The following is a 17,115-nucleotide window of genomic DNA, read 5'->3' as shown; positions in this document are numbered from 1 at the left end:
TGCTTAAAGTCATCATGATAAGAACTGATTGACTTTGCTTAAAGTCATCCTGATCAGAGTTACTTCCTTGTGTATACAGTTGTGTAGGTCCAAGGTCAGGTCCAAGGTCATTGACCCCACAGTCGGTCCCCAACACACCAGAAGTGGCACTGTGACTCAAGAGTAGAGTGATAGGCTTGAGCTGAAAATCTCAGGGACAGTGCCCAGGCGCCAGCGTTCAAGCCCCCTGACTGACAAAAAAAAAAAAAAAAGATTCCAATGAGCTATCCCAAAATAAAATTGAATTGCAATGAGAGGTCTTACCTTAAAAGTTATTAGAACCATACTAAGAAGTACATGCAGGCAGTGGGGAGGATCTTTTCTACCTGGGGCAGAGTGAGCATAGCTGTCTCAGCACATGCAGTGCTCTAGAAAGCCTCTGCTTAATGCAATAGGAAATTCACTCCGGGTATGGGAAGTGACGCGGCCGCGCGTCCTCAGCGCCATGGATCAGCTCAACAGCAGCTGAGAAACTTGCGAGGCTTCCTGTTGGTCTACCACCGGATGACCGAGCTCTGCTTCCAGCGCTGAGTGCCCAGCCTACACCCCGAGCCCTGGACGCCGAGGAGGGGGCCTGTCTGCACAGCTGTGCCGGGAAGCTCATCCCTTCCAACCACCGCCTCATGGCCGCTTACGTGCAGCTTATGCCTGCCCTGGTACAGCGCCGCACCGCAGACTATGAGGCTGCCTGGGCTCCGCCAGGGGTTACCGAAGAACAGCCCCGTGCCTCGCCGGCAGGTAGCTGGCCATGCAGTCTTCCGAGGGGAGGTGCAAGATGGACCCTCAAACTGAAGGACCCGGTGGGACCTTGGGCTTGGTTGAAGTTTGCACAGAGAGATTGAGGCCCTTACCTGAAAGCGGGTACCGGGGCTGTTCCTTAACCTGGAGCCAATAACCCGCTCTTACACTATTTTGTTTATATTCTGGGCAGGGAACATTTTATTATTATTATTATTATTATTATTATTATTATTGTTCCTTGGTTTGTTCTGTCATTGAGTGCATGTCAGCAGACTTCAAGCCCTGACAGAAGTTCCTGTTCAGAAGACAGACTGCTCTTGAGGCTAACTTCAGAAGCAAAATATGCATTGCTTCCCCCCCCATAGATTGTTTTATAAGAAATAATTGTATTGGATCATGGGGGGTGGGTACCCACCGAGCTTTTAGACATCACTTTTAAGAAGTCATTGACCACAGAGACGAAACTTGTAAAGTTTCAAGAGTTGTCCAATAACTAGCCTTCTGTTTGGATGGTTACTGTCTTCAGATTTCTTACCTCCATGGAATTAGCAGTAAAACCTTTAAGCAAAAAAGGAAAAAAAAAAAAGAACTCTTGTTGACCTCACTGTCATTGACCAATTTGATTAGACAAACCAATGGCACTACATGGTATTGATTGACATTTATTCCAACATGCAACTCAACACAAAGGTTTACTCTAAAGTTATTGTATATGTTGAGGGAGGTTAAAAGTAAATCCAACAATATACAATGAAATCTAAAATTACCAAGCTACCATTGCATAAAACTTTGAGAAAAAGGGAATGAAGTTGAAAAGTATTCCAAAAACAGAACCACACAGCTCCATTGTCTCATATGAGAGGGAAAAAAAAATTTGCCTTGCTAGAAAATTATCTTCAGCAATGATCTAAAGTTTGTCTTTTTAATATGTACCTTGATGAGAGGGGGTGGGAAACAGGGACAACAACATAAGAAGGACTATCAATGTGTGAGAAGGAATGCACCCACTACCTGATGAATGTAACTGTAACCCCTCTATACATTACCCCAACAATAAATTTTTTTAAAAATTTAATTTGATTAAAAATTAGATGCTCATTCCCAAATTAAGAAAATAAACCAGGATAAAAGAATATGCAAAAAAAAGTTACTAGGAATGGGCCAGATTGTGGCCTAGTGGTAGAGTGCTTGCCAAGCATGCACGAAGACACAGGTTCCATACCTCACTACCATACGTGCCATGCAATTGTGGTAAGACACTATTATTTTCCCGACTTATCAACTATTTTGTTGATCTTTGTTTCTCACTTTCAGTGTTTAGTGGGTTAATTCTAGCTATAAATTTTGTGGAGTTTTCTTCCTAAGCTTGTTTGAAGTGGTCCTCTTCACACCCCAGCGTCTTGAGTCGTGGGGATTATAGGCAGAAACCAGGGCATCTGACTGAGATTCAGGTCAGATAGCAATGTATTTTATTTTGTTGCTGATTTGAAAGAGCAAAAAATACTGGTATTTCTGCTTTCTTGAAGTAATAGTTTTGACTATTCAGACACCACTTGCCAACTTTGTTTCCTCACATTTATCTCTAAGAGGTACACAGAGCAAAGGTGTGTTTCCTTCCTTCGGTCCTTCTGTCCTCCACATCAGACACACAGAAACTTCATCCAGTGTCATGTTACAGAGCAATCTATCACTATTCACTGCAAAAGTAGAAAAGGTCTGAGGATAAGGTTCCAAGCCAGCCCAGTCAAGAAAGTCCCTGAGACTCCTATCCTCAATTAACCACCAAAAAAAAAGAAGTGACACTGTGGTTAAGTGGTAGAGCACTAGCCTAGAGCAAAAAAGCCTAGGGAGCTGGGGTGATGGCTCATGTCTGTAATCCTAGCTACTGAGGAGGTTGAGATCTGAGGATCCTGGTTCAAAGCCAATCCAGGCACTAAAAAGTCCATGAGACACTTATGTCCGATTAACCACCAGAAGTGGTTGTGGCTCAAGGAGTAGCATGATAGCCTTGAGCTGAAGAGCTCAAGGACATCGCCCAGGCCCAGAGTTCAAGCCCCATGTCCAACAACAACAACAACAACAACAACAAAAATCTCAAGGACAATGCCCAAGCCCTCAACCCAAGTCACAGTTCTGGCACAGGAACACACACACACACACACACACACACACACACACACACACACACACACACAATTTTAAAACCACTTGTCAAGAAAAACATGCAAAACAACAATCGCTAATAAAAATCCATTTCAGACAGGAGGGTGCACTCAACCTAGGGAAAAAAAGTCAGACCCAAATTTAGTCCTAGGGAAAAAAAGTCAGACCCAAATTTAGTCCTTTGGTTCTTAGTTCACTGTGGTTCAAAATGGGTAACTGATTAAAACTGTTTCCGTAGTGATTGACAGAGCATGATTTAACGTGGGAACACTGAATCACAGTAAACATCTCAAGTCACTCCATGCCTGAGTTCATGGAAACACGCAGACATCTGCTGCCCTCCACCTCAGCCCAGCCTGTGACCATGTTTCCACAACTGAAGTTGCGTGTTCTGTCATGTTTTACACAACCTGTAATATGTCCCATGTAGTTGGCTTCACTGACCAGGATTAGCCCTTGCCTTGGCAACCACACATACATGTAGTAATGATTCAAGAATAATCCCTTTTCTCCTCATGTTAACAAGCAGCTGGGTGCTGGTGGCTCACCTGCAAGATCTTAGCTACTCAGGAGGCTGTGATCTGAGAATCATGATTTAAAGCCAGCCCACGTCAGAAAGTCAGTGAGACTCTTATCTCCAATTCACAAGCAAAAAGCCCAAACTGAAGGTATGCCTCAAATGGTAGAATTCCAACTTTGAGGGGGAAAAGGACAGCACCCAGGCCCTGAGTTCACCCCTAGTACTAGCACAAACAAAAGAAAAAGAAAAGTGAAAAAAGGACGAACATATTAAGGACATTATACATGACTGATTACTCATTGGACTAAAATGTTTTCATATATAATGGCTAAAATGGAATAATGCTACTACCAAAACAGATAGGTAAACAGAATAGGTTTAAAACTAAGGTGTTATTTGTAAGGAAATGGAAAGACTTACAAAAAATCATATTAAGTGAAGTAAGCCACACTCAACGGAACATAAGCTCAATGGATTCCCTCATTTATCATAATCAGTAGAAACCTTGGGCTCTCCTAGCAGAGATTTACAATAGAACAAATCGAGATACATAAGGCCATAGAGGATGACAATAAATGAAAGAACCTCCATAATATAGAAAGAAAAGCCATAAAATGAGTGATTGTTGTCCTTAATGCCCTATGTTATCTCTCATCTCTTTTGCTGTCCCCTGGTTATCTCATATTGTTACAGTATTTCACCTTGGTATCTGATATATTGTATATATTCTTATTTGGTTATTTGAAATTGGATAGGGAAGGGGGAAAAACAAGATGAGGGTCGGGGTAGGGGGAGGGAAATGGGGACCAAGACATGAGAAAGGGAATCAATGTATGTGAAGTAATGTACCTTCTATCTGGTGAATATAATGTAACCCTTCTATTAATTACAATAAAAATATATGGAAAAAAGTCATGTGCTTTTATGGAAGGGAAAGATTAATATTCAAATAAGCAAAGAAAGCTACCAAGGAAATTGCACACAGGTTTAAGTCTCTAACTCTGTGTGGGAGAAAAACAATAAAATGTGTGAAATGCACACACACACACACACACAGCAACAGTGAGGGGAATGAGGCAACAATCAGGAAAGCAACTCCTTTCACAATAGCCTCAAAGAAAATGAAGTACCTAAGAATTAGCTTAACTAAGATAGTAAAGGACCTTTTCAATGAAAAGGTTAAAACCCTGAAAAAGGAAGTTAAAGCAGAACTAAGGAAATGGAAAAACTTCCATGCTCCTGGACTGGAAGAATCAACATCATGAAAATGACAATCTTGCCAAGGGCTATCTGCAAATTCAACGCAATACCCATCAATATCCCAATGTCACTCTTTAAAGAAATAGAAGAGGCAATCCAGAATTTCATATGGAATAATAAAAGACCCGTATAGCAAAAACACTTCTTAGCAGAAAGAACAGCGCAGGAGGAATTTGAATACCAAACTTTAGACTCTATTACAGAGCTATAATTATCAAAACAGCTTGGTACTGGCACAAGAACAGGCCTGAAGAACAATAGAATAGAACTGAGGACCCAGATATTATACCACAGATTTACGGCCACCTAATTTTGACAAGGGAGCCAAAAAATAGAATGGAAGAACTATTTATAATTGTTAACTCCACTTTAAGAACCTAAGCTCCAACTGTCTATACTTTCACTAAGGACTTCACTGAGTTTGCCTACTTTATGTAAATGCTTTGTTTATTTTTAAATTTTTACCCATGTTACTGTCACACACCTCTTTCTCTTTTTCTCCTCCCTTTCTCTCTTTTTCTCCTCTCTCTTTCTCCTCTCTCTCTCTCTCTCTCTCTCTCTCTCTCTCTCTCTCTCTCTCTCTCTCTCTCTCTCTTAATCTGAGAGGAATTAAAAGACAAATTCACAAACAGGTGTACAAATCATAATGTAGAAGAACAAACAATATAGAAAAGAAAAGCAACATCTCATATCCAAAGTATAACAACTCAATAATTAAATTCACCTTTCCAAGCTGAAGCACAGTGTCCCCTAACCCACTGCTGATAGCCACGCACTTGAAGGAAATCAAACTTTCCTAACTCCATCAGACAGACGTGCTTTTGCCAGGCCTCGAAGCTCAGGGCCCTGTGAGGATGGGCTTGTGATTGTACGCTGAGAGACACTTTAGCAGTAGCCAGAACATATTGGGCTGAGCCTCAGAGCTTTCCTGTTTGCAGCTTGGGACATGGTGGAGCTTTAGCCCTGAGGCCTATCTATCCACTGGGCATCTCATAAAATCTTACATGCTCCTCTCCTAACCATTGCCCTGTTCTATCTCTTACAAGTCACCAGCTTAGTACACTGGAAATTGTGGTTACAGGGAGACAGGACTGGGCACCAGGAGGCACAGAGCCCATCTGTATCTCTTCTACGGTGGTGTGGCTGCTGCACGAAGGTCTACCTGGGGAGAGTAGTATCGAACAGTTGCTGAAACACTGAATGGATGAGGTCATGCTCAGGACTAGCAAGTGGTGAGAAAAGGGGTCATCTGGGGAGGGTGTGTCAGAAGGAAGTGCTCAACTGAAGGGACCTCCAGCGATGACCTCACTTCCTTCACAGTGGAAATTAGAACCTTGGTATCCCGGCACCCACAGTCAACACAAGCCCCCAACTGCTCACTTGTGACTAGCAGCCGTTCAGGAGATGTTTGCCCGATTTTTCTCAAATGGGAGAGGCTCGGGACTCATGGAAGACCACAGAGGGTGCCTGGCCCACGTGTGTCCAAACAAGGCCAGGCCTGGCTGTGGACATTTCTGGAGATGCTGTCATTGGACCCCACAGGTGACATGGGGAGGTTCAGGGCAGTGAGAGTCTGGGGAGCTGGACATATCTAAATCCCCAGTCATTAACGGCTCTCCTCTCCCTGTGTGTTAGTGTCTGTGTCTGTGTGTGCATGTGTGTGTGCTTATGTGTTTGTGTGGTTAATAATTTTTAAGTAATTCACCTGACCCTATGTTTGCATATTCCATGTGCCATTTTTTTAGCGTAGAGCTGTTAAGTATGCTTTGTCAATAGTCATGTGCATGCATACTAAATGAATGACAAACAAAAATTAAAGATGTGTACTCATATTCGTTGACTCTCTGGCTAATCCCCACTCCTGTAAACATGTGATGACACACTACTCAGGATGAAACATAATGAATATGCTTGGTCTCAAAAGGGAAGGCCAGGTGAAAGTCATCCTAAGGGAACACAGACATTGCCAGGGGCTAAGTTCTTTTTGCTAGAGTCCCCCCAGCTTTCCTTTCTCAGGTTAGTACTATACCGCATGAGACACATGTTCCTATGGCACTTGGTGGATACTTGGACCTTTAACTCTCACAGAATTTCCTCCATAGGCTGCCTTTGAATTTCCTCCACATCTCAGACTCCAGAGTAGCTAGAGTGCAGGCATAAGCCGCTGTCACTGAGCCTCTTTCTTTCATCTTAGAAAAGAAATGAATCAAAGCAGAACAGGATGGTTGATTTTTGGATTGTTTGTTTGCTTGTTTGTTTTTCAGTTATGCATTGAACTCAAGAATTTATTTGTAAGATAGACAAGCCATGAGCCTGTAAAACTTAATCACAGTTCATTTTTCAATAAGTGGACTCCTCGTTAGTGCATTGTTGAGTATGGAGGATACTCAATTGGATAAGAGTACCTTGATCCAATCCTCCTTATGAATGGTGGTCATCCCATAGGGATGAGGTTCAAGAGACCCGTGGTCACCCACCCACGCAGGACTGCAGCCTCTCAGAAAATGTCACTGGAATTGCAGAGAACATACACTGGCCTTACATCACAGGGTATTCCATTTAAATGCACAGGGCCGGGAATGTGGCCTAGGGATAGAATGCTTGCCAGGCATGCACAAATCCCTAGGTTCAACTCCTCAGTATAACAGAAACAGGAAAGCCTGCAAGAGGTGCTGAGAAACAAGAGGTAGAGCCTTGGCTGGAATCTCTAGGAAACACCAACCCCCAAATAACTACTCCAAAAAAGTAGGCACTGACACTGTGGCTCAAATGCTACAGCACTAGTCATAGGAAAAAATAAAGTTTAAGGACAGCTCTCAAGCATAGATTTAAAGATATCCAGACTGGTAAAAGAAAAGAAAAATTAGATTTGGCAATTCAGTCAAGGCTTCTGACAATTACTTGCTTATATCCATAGAAGAAAGAGATGCACAAATATGTAATTATACATAAGTGTGTGTGTGTGTGTGTGTGTGTGTGTGTGTGTGTGTGTGTGTGTTCTCAAGAAACTCAAGGGTATGCTGTAACATAGTGGAGATAGAAAGCAGCTGCTCTATGTAGTCGAGAGTTCCAGATCACTAGATCTAATGACTCTCCTCAGTGTGTAGGCCCTTCCACTGTTAAAGAAGCTTCATTCTTGTACAGATGTTCCATGTCTTATGATGTCCTGTAATGCTGACTTCTATGCAGTCCAATAATTGCTAGAAAAGTGATTTCACTGCAGAAAATGGACAAACATATTTCTGAATTCAAATAATGCCAATGGGGCTAATAGGCCTCAAAGGAGTATGTCACCAGATGACCATGAAACTCACATTCAAGAAGCTGCACACAGAACATTCTCCAACAATGATCCACTGCTAGGATACACAAATAGCCTAAAAAATACCAAACATGCACATCATTCCTCATATCTGGCTGAATGTGGGGTTTGTATGAGGTTACAGTATAAAATAGACTTCTGATTCAAACCAGTGGAAAGAGATAATGAAGGACACTGCATATTAATGAAGGGAATGATCTAAGGGGAAAACACCCAAGAAGAGGTAAATAAACATTGATGCACAAACCAATGAATCAACTATGTACACTTTAAAACAGTGTCTTGAGGCTAACCAAAGATGATGGCTCCGTTCAACAACAGATGTTAACAATCCACTCTCAGCAAAGTAAAGGATAACCCAACTAAATCATCTGTGAAGACCAGGCTGAAACATATGACAAACAATTACCCCATATACTAATCTGTTTGCTATATATATATAAATAGATAGCTATACACTGATGTACACACGTGTTAAACAACAAGTATATATACATACTCAGAAACATATTTCTATGAACGACACTGTATAGAAAAACGTATTTTACTTGTGGGGTTTTGCTAATTCTCTTTTCTTATTTCTTTCTGTACACTTGTTTTGGTGTCTATCTTGGTAGGAACGTTGAACTCAGGACAAAAGTGTGAAAATGTTCATCAGTGATGTTCAATAGACATTGTACTGAAAGACATCTAGTCAAGTCACATGGAGAAACAGAAGCAGGAAACTGATAGTTTGCGGAAGGAATGACACTGGACAAAAGGAAAAGAACTCAATCCATGTCCTATGTAACTGTAACCATTCTACGCATCTGTGAAAATAATGTAACTTCTTTACATAGTGATGAAAACCACAGTGAGAGCTGGTTGGTGCTGGTGGGAGGCTGAGATCAGAGGATCACGGTACCTGTGCAGAAAAGTCCCCATGAAATGTTCCTCACACATAGCCACTGAAAACTCCACAAGCAGACATGGGGCTTGAAGCTGTAGCACTCTAGCTTTGAGCAAAAAGAGCTCTAGAACAACGTCCAGGTCCTGAGTACAAATTCCTAAAGACAGGAAGGGAAAGGTTGGAGACCTTGACAATACCCAGGTGCTCATGGGATCCAAGCTATGTGACCGCAGCTGGGAGAGCCTGTGGGCTACATGGGTCCTCTGCAAGCTGGCCGCCTGCAGGAAGGAGGGGCCCAGTCCTCCACCTCACTCCTGAGGGCAGATGTGCATTCAGTCTCTCAGGCCCCTGCCAAACTCTCTAGGAATAAGTGGGAGAATGTGGGGGGAGCGATGAAGACGCCAGAAAGACAGCAGAAGCACACGTGGGTCCAGGAGCAGGTTAGAAAAGAGGTCCTTGTGGCTGGAGAGACATGACACAACACACTTCCCAGACCAGGAAATGGCCACACAGGTCCATACTGAAATACAGTGATCCCCAAACCCACTGCTGACAGCCACAAAATGAGGAAGTCACACTTCCCTTGAGCCCACACTCAGCCAAGCTCTACCCAGGTGTCAATCCTCGGGTCCCAGTAAGGAATGGGTTGTGCCCTGTGTAGACAACAACTGTGTATCAGGGAGAGAGCACCTTGGCCTGAGCTTCAGTGATTTTCTACTTGCAGCATGGCCAGACTTGACCCTGAAGCCTGACCACTGGGGAATCCATAGCATCTCTCAGGAATCTTCATCTTAAGGTTTCCCTTTCGTGTCTTAGAAGACAAGTGAGGAGCAGAGTGGGACTTGAGAGAAAAGGGGTTTAAGGTTGGGTCCCATGAGGCTGAGAACCCAATTGTGTCTCCTCCAGGGTGGTGTCTACTCCACACAGGTCTACCCCAGGACCATAGAATTGAGGTGCTGGGGTAACACTGGACAGTTGTGTCCTGCCTAGAGCCACCACAAGGATAGAGAAGTGGACCTTTGGAGAGGGTGTGTCAGAAGGAAGGGGTCAATTGAAGGGACCTCCACAAATGACCTCATTGCCTTCACAATGGAACTTAGAACCTTGGTGTCCCAGCAGCCACAGTCAACACAAACACCCCAAAACTCACTTGTGTGGCTAGCAGACCTTCAGGACATGTTTGACAGTTTTTCCTCAAATGGGAGAGGCTCAGGCCTCATGGAAGAGCACAGAGGGTACCTGGCACACATGTGTCCAAACAAGGCCAGTCCTGGCAGTGAAAACTTCTGGGTCATTGGACCCCACAGGTGACATGGAGGCCCAGGCCAAGTGGCTGGAAATCTCACCACATCTAGGTCTCCAGTCATTACCAGCTCACCTTTCCCTCTGTGTATTTGTGTGTGTGTGTGTGTGTGTGTGTGTGTGTGTGTGTGAGAGAGAGAGAGAGAGAGAGAGAGAGAGAGAGAGAGAGACAGAGAGAGAGACAGAGAGAGAGACAGAGAGAGAGACAGAGAGAGAGAGACAGAGAGAGAGAGACAGAGAGAGACAGAGAAAGAGAGAGAGAGAGAGAGAGAGAGAGAGAGAGAGAGAGTTAGAGAGAGAGAGAGACAGGGAGGGAGGCAGACAGACAGACACAGACACAGAGAGAGGCATACAGACAGACAGAAAGACATGGAGACAGAAGGACTGACAGAGAGTGACAAGAGAGTAAGACAGAGACTGAGAGAGACAGGGAGAGAGATACAGAGACAGAGACAGCAAGACATGCATAGAGAGAATAGGAACTCATTTTAACGTAATTCCCTGGACTGTATGTCAGAGTCCTCTTTGGTTCCCTAGTTTTAGCTTAAACTATTCCACTGGTCCCACTCCAGGATGAAGCTCCAAGCCAGGACGAGGGCTGCAGGGCAGGCACCCTGGAGCAACTAGTGGAACACTTGGGGCCTGCCCAGATGACCGGGGAACACTTCTTCATCCCCACCTTCCTCTCCACTTACCGAAAATTCACCAGCACCGAACACGTCCTGGACCTGCTCTTCCAAACGTGAGTACCAACTGCAAGGGCAGTGGACTCTTTTTCTCCACGGGACCCTGGGAATGACCTGCACAACTCTCAGGGCTACTGTGATCCTGTGGAGTGGGGGTGGGCAGAAAAACATCTTAGGTTATGCCAGAGCCATGGGAAATGACTTGTGTGCTCCCTAGTAGTGTAGGCTCAGCCCTGTGATCTTCTTCCTCAGGACACAACTTTCTGCCTCCAAGCTCTGAGCCCTCAGACAAAGCAGACTTTCCCTGTTTGGAGAATGGTTCCTCAACTACATGTACACAGAGCAGGGATAGCTGAAGGCAGAGTGAGAGACCCTCGGCCAACAGGATTCACAAGGGAGAAATGGCTTGTCCCTATCCTTTGCACATAGGTTGAAGCCCCTACGAATCTGGACATGTTTGTAGGGAGAAAGCACAAATAAGCCGCACTGTTGCAAGCCGGATAAAACACAGGAAGAGACAACCAGTAACTGTGCAATTCCTCCACAGGTTCAGTAGAGGTGAGGCCTTCAAGGACTCCTCTACACAGGATGAAATCCTGCCTTTCTCCAGCCAGGATGGCATGCCACAGGACAAACTCAGAAAGTGAGTAGACTTTGGTCACAAACGAGGGCATCCGTGTGCACAGTGGAGCCAGGTTTGAGTGTAGCGCGGTGGGCAAGCTCAGGATCCCAGGGATCTTGACATTTTCACCACAGGGTTGAAGTGTGGCATATGTATGCAGGAGGAGGCTGACCCATGACCGGGAGTGCTGTTGGGATCACTGATGGAGGCTTCAACTGAGAGCTGAGCCCTGTGCCAACCCATCCTCTCCACAGCCTCTAATGCCCAGCCTTGCCTGTCCTCACCATGGCCTCGCAAACAGCATTAGAGCATTGATGTCATGTTTTAGGAGTTCTACTGACCCTAGGAAGGCTGGCAGAGTAGAAGGTCTGGCTTGGTCACCAAGAAAACAGTGAGGTGGGGAGATAGCCCACGTGTGGCTCTTGGAACGGAGGCAGCAGAGTCACCAGTAGATGTGCACCAGCAGCCAGTTCATGCCAGGCATACAACAGACCCCATGGAGACTCCATGTAGTGGGGAGGGATTGGAGAGCTGCAGGAGTATGGGGAGCTCCCTGGAGAGGGCAGAGTTGCTCATCCCATGATTGGGTGCTGGCTCCCTGGAATTCCCTTCAATCCCTCCTTGGTTTCTGAGGACTGCCACTACCTCCACCACCAAAGAAGCTTGGCTTGGGGAGATACTGATGTCCATGTTTCAAATGAGTGCTGAGAGTGTCTGGGGTAGCCGCTGGCCAGGTTTCTGACTCTGCTGCCCACCATCTGCCCCTAGTGCCATCTCTTCTATCCTGGACATGTGGCTGGACGAGTACGGGGAGGACTTCTGCCAGCCTCCACATTTTGCCTGCGTCAAGCAGTTGCTGGCTCACCTGAAGAGGCACATGACTGGATCACACGTGGAAAGCCGTGCACAACTGCTCCTGGCTCACATGGAGGCCCAAGAGCCCAGCCAGACACAGTCTGATGGTGTGGAAACTGGGTGGGAAGGCAGAAGAAAGAGGCGGGATGAATGTGGGCCATCAGAGGGTGGAGAAGGCTCTAATATAGGCCTTGTGCCAGGAAGAAGAAAGACGCTGGAATATAGAGACTGTGCAGAGAAGTTGAAAATGAGGATGTGTAGAGGGATCCAGGTTGGGAAGTCAAAGGGAAGAGGGTCTTTATTCTCTTTTCAAAGACTCAGGACAAATCCTCCATGGAGAGGGCCTTGTCTTCTCCTGCAGCTCTAGCATTAGCCCAGTGTTTGTCTAAGTAGAAGAAGAGGGCAGCATTGAGCTCCAAGCTCTGGCGTGCAGCCGAATTGTAGGAACATTACCAGGATTAGACCAAAACCCACAGTCAGCCTTGACTCTACTGTACCACGAGATGGGAGCAACAGCATCAGGTGTGGGTGGCAGCCATGTCTTCCCGGGACTCTGAGGCTATGTCATGTGCAGTACCAGCCTCCTTTGCTCTGCTGACTGGGAGCCAGTTTGAAACTTGGCCCCATGGCAGATTCCCAAGGGAGCCTGGAATCCATATCCTGGAAACCAACAATCTGGCCCCTGGTCCACAGCTTGGGTGGGATCCCTTAATTTATGGAGAATTGAAATAGGACCCGGCATGCTTTCCTCACAGGATCTTCCTGTCCTTCTTCAGAGAGCACAGGGGAGGGACTGAACAAGGAGAAGAATGAGGTCTTAGATTTCCCTCCCCTGTTGGTGGCTGAGCAGCTCACCAGGATGGACTCGGTGAGGCCCTGGGCAGCACAGGGTGGACCGGGCTTCCTTCTCTGCATGGCTGCCTTCTCATCCTTCTCCTTCCCCTAGAGCCCAAGCTTTCATCCAACCTGAGCTTCACCTTGGCTCATGCTTCCTAGCATCACTCTCTTCAGTGCAGACACTAAAGTGTACATGACACCTCTGTGTCCCAGGAGCTATGCGTGGAGAGGTGCAGCCAGAATCCCAGCTCCTCTGCATTTGGCAGGGACCACATGAGCCCAAGCAATTATGAGGATTCTGGTGTGTGTGCCAGAGCCTAGTGCAGAAAACAGAAAGTGCTACAGAAGCAGCATCTGTGGATATGAACCAAAGGACAGGCACAGGGTGACTTGGGGAGGGCAGAAATTCGACCTAGGCCAAGGAGGAAGAGTCACATTGCACAGCAGACCCTGACATGAGGTAGGGACACTCAGGTGCCCTCCAGGGTTGCAAAGCGGCATGCCATCCCTACAAACCCATGCCTAAGCCTCAGAGACCCCTACACAGCCAGAGTTCTCAGCCCAACAACGGGACTCAATCTGTGCTGTGGGCCAGGCAATGAGGCACGACTTCCTTTGGCAGGAGCTGTTCCTGAAGGTGGTGCCCCACCACTGCCTGCATTCTGCCATTTCCCAGAAGGACAGACACGACATGGAGAACTTGGCCCCCACCATCCGGGCCACCTTCACACAGTTTGACCAGGTGTTCTCCTGCGTGCTCACCACCTGCTTAGGGGACCACAGCATGAAGCCCTGCTCCAGGGCAAGGGTGCTAGAGCACTGGATCTCGGTGGCCATGGTAAGACACAACTGCTGCCTAGAGACTCTCCCTTCAGGGTCTTATGTTCTGAGGTGTTCCAATGTGCTCAGAGCCATGTGTGGACTTCAGGGCCTCCTGCCCACGGCCATCTTGTCTGGACTCCCACATACCACACATGCAATGGTGCTCACTCCTTCCTCACACTCAGGAGTCAGGGGCAACTTCACCCAGGCCTGTTCAGCCCTCTCTACCCTCTGAAACCTCGTAAGCACCTCCCCAGTATCCTTGTACTGACCCTGGCTTAGCCCAGCCAGCAAGGCATCAGGTGGCAGAAATAGCATGCAAGGCTCACACACCCTTCCCATGCAGGAATGCAGAATCCTCAGGAACTTCTCCTCCCTCCATGCCATCCTCTCTGCTCTGCACAGCAGCGCCATCCAGCGCCTGGACAGCACATGGCAAGTGGTCTCCAGGTGGGTCCCTCTCTCCACAGAAGCAGTGCACACACAGGGACTAGCCAGCTTCACCACCAGCCCCAGAGCCAAGCCTGTACGACCTGGGCTGCTAGCCAGGAAAACAGGGACAGTGCCTGCATTATGCCTGTTCATGCATCGGCAAATGTTCAGTTCAATGTCTCACGGAAGCTGCACAGAGACCCAGAGGAGCTGTCCAGGGTTTCTGTGGTAATTCTACATTTCTGTCCAATTGAAATCCAAGCACAGTTGTCTAATACAACTGGGCTGGACTCAATTGGAACATGAAGAAGAAATTGCTTCTGGGTCCTTGGGAGCTTCATGCAATCATTTGAAAACCTCCTCTTCAGGCAACTTGCAGGCCTGGCTCTAAAACAAAACCAAGCCTGTCTCCCTTCTCTCTCACTTTCCCATTTGTCACTTCTCTCTGTCCCTCCTACAGAGATAGCATGCAGATACACCAGAAACTGTCAGAGATCGTTTCTCCTTCATGCTCTTACTTCCGGACCAAAGTGCTACTCTTTCAGGTAGAGAGAAAGGGGTCAGAAAGAACAGGGCTAAGAAGGCAAAAGTGGGATCCAGTTCCAAAGAGAAATGCTTTCCCGTTTTTTTTTTTTTCTCTCGATTCTGGATCTTGAACTCAGGGCATGGCTGTTGTCCACAGTTTTTAATACTCAGTGCCCTTCATTTTCAGTCACAAGCCCACTCCATGTTTGGAGTTGATTGTAATTCACAGACTCAGTGACTGTGGTTTGAACTGGGATCCTCCGATCTCAGGCTCTTGAGTACCTGGGATGTAAGTCAGCTGCACTGCTCAGGAGTGAGTTGCTCTGCCATAGGATATTTCACAGCTGTCCTTAGAGCCAAACAGACATAGCACACACTTGGTTTGGATCTTAACATTCAGAGCCAGGATGTCTACCTGAAGGAACTGGGTCTCTCTGTTCTCCCTAGAGCAGATGCTGCTCACCACCATACAAAAACAGAGACAGGAACTAGACAGGGAAACTGAAGGTGGCTGGGGGTTTTCTTGACAAGGGAGGCCAGGCACTGCTCACTCAGCCCTGAAATCTCAGCTGGACATGACTGCGAGCCCAAACTTTGAGACTCAACCATGAAACCCAAGTGAACTAGTCGCTCAGATAGAGTCACCCACACAAATCAAGAAAGGAAAAGATGTATCTACCTCTACATTCCAACATACTGAGCTCCTTCACACATGATTCCAGAAGCCTCAGTGGGAAGGGCTACAGATTGCACTCCTCAATGCCTTGACCCGCTTATCCACTACAGTATATCTGGGGAACTCCCTACCCAGATGCATAGAGAAAGATTTCTGCCAGGACACAGACACATAGGGAAGAGCTTTGTGGGACAGAAGCTTTCTCATGATTCAGAGCCCCTCCCCTAGGTGAGGAAATCCAGAACTTTTTGTTAGGAAGTTAGCTGAAAGTCAATAATCCTTTCCCTCCTTGACTATTCTACCCTCCGGCCCATGACAATTATGGGAGCACTCACTGACTGGACCCTGGTCACAGAGTTAGAGTGTCTCTTCTATGATTGCCTACAGTGAAGTGGACAGGCCACCATTCCTTCTTATTCCTGGGTCCCCTCCTGTCACCTATGAAGACTGAGGAATTTGGATGATTGATGAGACAATGAGGAGAAAGAAATTTCCAGGAGTCCAGAGAAGGCATTGACACAGAGACTCAGGGCAGCAGCAACAGTGGGAGAAACCACTGGATCCCATAGCGCTCAGAGGAACGTCATTTATTTGCAGAGTTTGCAGATGAGGAAGCAGGCAGAGAGAGGCCAGTTCACAGCATAGCATCCCTCAGATCTGCTGAGGCAGTGATTTAACTAGAACAAAGCAGCAGGTGGCACTAGCTTTGGCACCATCCATGCTCACGTCAGGGACAAAGGTTGAGTGGACACATGCCTCAGGAGTTCTGCTCTTCATTGTGACAGGAGCCTGGTGACCTTGCCCCCAAGGAGAAGAAGGCCAAGAGAGGCCAGAGGCAGGCTGAGGACATGGTGAGTGACTGTGTCCTGAACACAAAAAGAGTGCTGGTAAGAGAAGAGAAGAGAGGTCTGCTTGCTCATCTTACCTCTTGTTCCCCTGCCTGAAATAACTCCATAGACATGGGATTTGATTCTTATAATCCCTTGTCCTGAGTGGCTGCCAGAGACAAAGGAGGAGTAGAAGCCCCAGCATGGCAAAGCCTGTGTGGCAGGTGGCCTTCAGAGGCTCCTAAACTTGGGGAGCTGTCAATGCCACCCTTATACTGTTTATTATCCCAAGTGCAGAGAAGGGCCTCTAACAGATTGGCCAGAACAGGTGGCTATGATAAGAAAGGCCCTGTGCGGATGCAGGCGGTCTGGGGAAGCCTGCAATGGGGTCCTAGGCCATGGCACATCAACCCATCCAATTCCACAGTTTCACATCAAGGGCACCGTGCCCTACCTGAAAACTTTCCTGGGAGACTTCTGAATGATCGACACGGCCTTTAGGGACTTCCTGGATGTGAGTAGTCTGGGCATCACTGAGCTGCTGGGGTTGGGACAGAAAGTCTCCTGCTGTGTGCTGAGTTCTGGCACAGTGAAGGG

General features: G+C 46.7%; 1 pseudogene; it reads left to right on the top strand.

Moving 5' to 3' along the window:
- The first annotated feature begins 450 nt into the window (after positions 1-450).
- LOC150039974 (mitochondrial import inner membrane translocase subunit Tim10 B pseudogene) lies at positions 451-10,813 on the top strand (annotated as a pseudogene).
- The last annotated feature ends 6,302 nt before the right edge of the window (positions 10,814-17,115 follow it).

Source organism: Megascapheus bottae, unplaced genomic scaffold (assembly GCF_031878675.1).
Source record: "Megascapheus bottae isolate mThoBot1 unplaced genomic scaffold, mThoBot2.hap1 HAP1_SCAFFOLD_43, whole genome shotgun sequence".
Lineage (NCBI taxonomy): Eukaryota > Metazoa > Chordata > Mammalia > Rodentia > Geomyidae > Megascapheus > Megascapheus bottae.
Note: the sequence above shows the minus strand (reverse complement) of the source record. Positions and strands in the feature narration are given on the sequence as shown.